This window comes from Narcine bancroftii, chromosome 12, assembly GCF_036971445.1.
Source record: "Narcine bancroftii isolate sNarBan1 chromosome 12, sNarBan1.hap1, whole genome shotgun sequence".
Lineage (NCBI taxonomy): Eukaryota > Metazoa > Chordata > Chondrichthyes > Torpediniformes > Narcinidae > Narcine > Narcine bancroftii.
Genome location: NC_091480.1, coordinates 95,940,202 through 95,946,201, shown reverse-complemented (window position 1 = coordinate 95,946,201; position 6,000 = coordinate 95,940,202). Strand labels below are relative to the sequence as shown.

At 46.2% G+C, this 6,000-nt stretch overlaps 1 protein-coding gene across 12 annotated transcripts in view; it reads left to right on the top strand.

Annotated features, from left to right (window-relative positions):
* LOC138746697 (supervillin-like) overlaps positions 1-6,000 on the top strand; it is a 209,926-nt gene that overhangs the window by 60,251 nt on the left and 143,675 nt on the right. For 5 of the 12 annotated variants that reach the window (XR_011347043.1, XR_011347042.1, XM_069904998.1 and 2 more), the window contains exon 1: positions 536-717. The exons of 2 other annotated variants lie outside the window; for them this stretch is intronic. The gene's annotated coding sequence lies outside the window, so the exon portion shown is untranslated. Of the gene's footprint in view, positions 1-535; positions 718-6,000 lie in introns of those variants that run through there. 5 more of the 12 variants (XM_069905004.1, XM_069905002.1, XM_069905005.1 and 2 more) reach the window with 3 other exon arrangements.

Sequence of the window (6,000 nt, the reverse complement as noted above, 5' to 3'; positions counted from 1 at the left end):
AGAGAGAGATTGTGTGTGTGTCGTGTCTGTGTGTGCGTGTTTGAGAGATTGTGTGTGTATAGTGTGTAACTTATTTTGTGTGTATAGTGTGTTGGTGAGTTTGTGTGTGTGAGAGAGAGAGATTGTGTGTGTATAGTGTGTAACTTATTTTGTGTGTATAGTGTGTTGGTGAGTTTGTGTGTGTGTGAGAGAGAGAGAGATTGTGTGTGTGTAGTGTCTGTGTGTGCGTGTTTGAGAGATTGTGTGTGTATAGTGTGTAACTTATTTTGTGTGTATAGTGTCTTGGTGAGTTTGTGTGTGTGTGAGAGAGAGATTGTGTGTGTATAGTGTGTAACTTATTTTGTGTGTATAGTGTCTTGGTGAGTTTGTGTGTGTGTGAGAGAGAGAGATTGTGTGTGTGTCGTGTCTGTGTGTGCGTGTTTGAGAGATTGTGTGTGTGTTGGTGTGTACGCGTTTCTCCTCGAACAGGAAGGGTGTTTGAGTGAACAGTTGGTTTCCTGACCTGTTGAACACCTAGTCGGCGCTCGGAGAGTTAATGCAGGGTGCCCTGGGAGCAGAGGGAGGAGAGTTGATTGAGCTCGCGGGAGAGGAGCTGGTGAAAGCGACCCGAGTGGAGGCTCCGAGCTGACTGTCGCAGCCCGCTCCCCCCAGGGTCGATGTGCCTGCCCACAGCGAGGCGAAGCCCCCGCTGACCGAAGTCCCAGCGGCCGCCAGACTGTGAGTCGCTTCAACTTTTCTAAGCGTTCCGGGTCGGTGCAAACTGAGCGCTTCTCTCCAAACTTACCCATCCCGTGGTGTCTCTCAACACCATTCAACCCTGTCTTAGAAATGATAGTGGGAAATGGTCTTTGAAGACCTGTGCATTGTCAGGACTTTTGAAATGTGTTGGATGACCTTTACTCCTGCCTCGGATCTATTAGCACTCGGGCTGGAGGTGAAGGAAGTTAATGACTTCCATTCCATTTAAGGGGGAGGGGAGGTGGGGGGATGTGATCCCAGTGTCTGGGCACTGCGCTCTGTCCGTGCCCGCCACGCCGCGAAGGTGCCAGCGCCCCGCTCTTGGCAGTCGGGTGGAGCTGGAGTTGAAGGGCAGCAGCTGCTGGGTCACTGGCCAAAGAGTGGCCCCCTCCTGCGCCCTTCAAGCTCGAAGGTGACGTCTCCGTTTCCCCGACGTTTTCATGTCTAATTTCAAGAATTTGCACATTTCCGAATGGCCCGAGGTCGAGTTCAACTCGGGCAACTTGTTTTAAGAGCGGGGACGAGGGTGTCAAAGTGTGAACGCTGTGGGTTGAGCTATTCCAAGGCAGGGTCCACTGTTTGGAGAGCGAGCAAATACAGTTTTTCAATGTATCTCGGCAATAAACAAGATATCTGTCAAGTCAAGTTTATTGTCATCTGATTGTACGAGGATAACGCAACATAACAGGTCCCCGGTGCAAAACATACAGACAAAACGACCATCCAGACAAACGATCCATACGCAGGACAAATATCTCGACAAATAAAGAAAGAAATCCATTTCGTTTAGTAAATATGATGGTTAGTTCCTTTGGTCCTTCTCACTGCCCGTGGGAAGAAGCTGTTCCTCAGCCTGGTGGTGCTGGCAGCTGATCCTCCTGGATCTCTTCCCCAACAGGAGCAGGTGAAAGATGCCATGTGCAGGGTAGAAGACATCCTCAGTGATTTGGGACCATGATCCTGGTCGATCACCTCGGTTGGGGTAGGGGGGCAGATTCTAGAATCTTGAACAGGCGATGAGAAGTTGGAGGGATTCGGTCGGTCAGGTCCGATCGATGGAGAGAAGTGTTTGACTGGTCACGGGTAGCGATGTGTTGTCCAGGTTGTTGGCTCGAGGAGCTGAGTTTATGCAGTGCGTGGAAGGTCTCAGGTGTGTTCGAGACACCAGAGATCGCAGATGCTGGAATCTGGAGCAAAAATTAAAAGAATTAGTGGCTGGAGGCACCATCTACTGAGGGAAAGAGATGGTGGGTGTTGTGGGTGGAGACCCACACCAGGGCATTGGGGAAGCAAAATGGGCAAATCTCTTTTGCCTTAGGCAAATGGTACAAGAGCTTGAAAAGACTCAAGGGCAGTTTCTTTCTTTCTGTTGAATAAGATGATTCCTTGCACTGTCGAAGCTACTTTTCTCCTCGCACCTACGCCTTTGTTTTTGTTTGTAATGCTATATTTTTATTCTTGCGCTGCCTAAAGTCCTATGTCGAGGTTGACTGGCCTGGGTAGCACCCAAATCAAAGATTTTCATGGCATCTTGGTACAGTGAACCGGTGCAGACTCGAAAGGCCAACGTGGCCTGTTTCCGCTCCGTAAATGATTATATGGTTATATGACAAGCAATTCAATTCAATGTGAATTTCATCCTGCTGCCAATGCATGGTGCTTAATTTTGCTCTGCATTAGTTCCAATGAGCTGCCAACTTTGGTCTGAAAAGGGGCAAAGTCAGGCTGATTAGTGACCCTTGCTGGGCATGGAAGCCAAGACAGGAAGAAGTTTTAAGATAATTCCCAATGTGGCCCTCACTGCTATATGGTTGAATACTAACTGGGGTAGGAACCAAAAGGTGACCAACACCTGTGTGAACATAGAACACGGAAACTCTACAGGCACAATACAAGTCCTTCAGCCCACAAAGTTGTGCCGAAAATGTCCCTAGAAATGACTAGGCTTTCCCATAGCTCTCTCTATTTTTCTAAGCTCCATGTACCCATCCAAAAGTCTTTAAAAGGACCCTAACGTATCAGCCACCACTACCGTTGCTGGTGACCACTCCTCTGTACCTACTCCCCAGCACCTTAAATCCATGTCCTCTTGTGGTCACCATTTCAACGCTGGGGGAAAAAAAAGCCTCTGACTATTTACATGATCCATGCTTCTCATCTTAAACACCTCTATCAGGTCACCTCTCATCCTCCGCCGCTCCGAGGAGAAAAGACCAAGTTCACTCAACCTGTTTTCCAGGCCACATCCTTGTAAATCTCCTCTGCGTCCTTTCTATGGCTTCCACATCCTTCCGGTAGTGAGGTGACCAACTGCACACAGTCCTCCAGGTGGGGTCTGACCAGGGTTCCATAGAGCTGCAACATTACCCCTCGGCTCCTAAATTCAATTCCACGATTAATGAAGGCCTATACACCGTATGCCTTCTTAACCACAGAGTCAACCTGAGCAGCTGATTTGAGCATCCTATTGACTCGGACCCCAAGATCCCTCTGATCCTCCAATCCGCTAAGAGTCTTACCATTAATACTATATTTTGCCATCATATTTGACCTAACAAAATGAACCACTTCTATACAACAGGAGAAAATAAGTGGGAAAATAATGTGAATGGGCAGGAAAAATACCCCAGTGGCAAAATCCAGAGCAATGATTAGCAAATAATATATTCAAGACTGTAATGTCATTAACAGGACTCCAGTGAAGTGACATCATAAGGAGGCCTGAATAAAGCTGTACCGAATTATAAATGTCATGTGAACTCTGATATTAGGTTACACCTTGGTAATTATTCCCTGCTGTTTGTTACTTCGCAAATATGTGTGTTGCACGGTTTAGTTTGTTCCATTTAGTATGCAATGTGGTTCTGCCGCTGGAAACCGTCTAAGGTGAGGAAATCGTTTGTTGGTCACTGATTAGTTTTGTGCTAAGTGTTGAGGTTAAGAGCCGGAATGATTCAATGCTGCTCATAATGTTGATGGACAAGGCATGTTAAGGGTCTGTCGTGGCTCAGTGATAGGTTGAAAGACACAGACTAAAGAGGAGGAAGGGCGTTAGTCAGCACCTATCTTGTCAAACAACCTTGAAGCAGTCTATTTAACCAAAGTCAACTGATGTTCAGGCGAGATGAAAAGGCGCAGATATGCTGGAATCCAAAACAGAAAGAGAAAATCTGTTAAATGCTCAGATCAGGCAGTATCCATAAAAGAGCCAATGTTTCAGGTCGAGGTTTTTAATTGAAATTTGCGAAGAAATACATTTATAAGTTGCAGAGAGGGGGAAGGGTGGAGAGGCCAGAGAAGTCATAAGAGTTTTACACCACAAAAACAGACCATTCAGCTCATCTTCTCCATGCTGGGGAAAGGTGCTTACCTGAGCTGGTCCCACTTGCCTATGTTTGGTCCATACCCCTCTAAATCCATCCTATCCATGTACATCCAAATTACCAAAGCTAACTCGTGCCCTCTCGATTTATTAGGGCAGCAGTTCTGTTCGCTGTTTTACACTGTGGTTAATGCTTCAAGCATGTTTTGTTTTTGTTGTAGTTCATGGGATCACCGTGTGCAATTTGGCCACAGGTTCCACATAACAACAGGAAGGCCTTACTGGAAAACATTTCAATAAACAAAATTCATAAATTGACATGCCTAAGACAGGGAAAGTGGAGCATGGTTCATGTTCTAATCTGGCGCTGTCTGTCAGAAGTTTGGACGTTCTCCATGTGTCTGCGTGGGTTTCCTCCGGGTGCTCTGGTTTCCTCCCAAAAACATACAGGGTTAATTGGTCACATGGGTGTCTTTGGGTCATGCAGACTTGTGGGCCCAAAGGACCTGTTTTACTGTGTTGTATCTCCAAATTAAAATTAAAATTAAAAATGAAATATGGTGAGGAATAGCCTTTTTAAATTGAAGAAATCAAAGAGTCAAAACTATTGCAACCATATGTGATCTGTGTAATTGATTAATCCGCACTTATTGGGCTAATGTGTACTTTGATATCCATGCAGTAATTTGACACAACGAAGTTCTTAAAATGTTACCAAAATAAAGGCTATATTTATATTTTAGAAGTATTTGCATTGAAGTTATTGAGGCAACATTTTGCTGAGGGAATTTCTTGGAGACACTTGGATTCTGGGATACTGATATGAAACTCTCCTGTGCCCTTTCTGTTCTTTATTCCCATGCTTTTATCAGCTCTGGGTCAACCTCAGATAATGGGTCTTGTTTCCCTGCCATCCAGTGGACGCTCTTGAAGTCTGGTTAAGGTTGGGATCTGGATGCAGGAGCTTGTCTCCTTCTTCATTAATTGGCTTTAAGATGAATGGTTTATGAGGCTATTTCAGAACACAATTAAGTTAACTATATTGCTGAGGACTAGAATTGTATTTGGACCAGAATGACTAATAGTTTCCTTCCCTTTAGAAACCAAATGGGATTTTATGACAATCTGGTAGTCTGGTTACCATTAGCAATGCTGCTTTTTTAAACAACATTCTGGACCACTTAGTTATTTAAACATCCCGGTGGCCATGGTGGGATTTAAACCCACTTTTAGAGGTCATTGGTCTAAGCCTCTCAATGAGCATTACATGCCATTAAATTACCGATACAGTCAACCCCAGATGGGTATTGATGCCAGGAAATGTGCGCATTTCATTACAACAAATGGCAGCACTGCCATTGGTGCGGACCCGGGGAGAGTGGTAGTGGAGACACAGTGCTGCTCTGCAAGGTTCTACCATGCATTCCTCCTACCGAGGCTCCCTACAGGCTTTAAACAGCCTGTTAAAGGAGCCAACAGTGTTTTATTTTCGAATCCTACGACTACGGAGTCTATGCCCAAGACATCGCCGCCTCAAGGGGCTGCAGACGCAGGGGAAGCAAAGGATTGGCAAAGAGCACCAGAAAACAAGGAGAACACACCCAACCCTCCCCCATTTGACAAAGAGAAGCGAAGGAGATGACCCTAAAGGACGGTGGCCCGGCAGCGTACCAGTGAGGGGCTCTGTGACGAAAGAACACAAAGGTTGTGGACTGCTGGAGACTTGCTCAAGACCAGCTGAAGGGGTGCGAGGTATAGGAACCCGGATGTGAGAGGATGCTGACAGCAGAAGGGGCTCTCGAACGGCCTCGGGCGCTGAAGGAGATTGTGTTGGAGGTTTAGACCTGGAGCTCGGGTTGCAATGGATCGGACTGAAGTCTGTGTGGCTGAAGAAGATACGGGAGCACTAGAGGAAAATCCACGGACTCTCAGTGACTCTG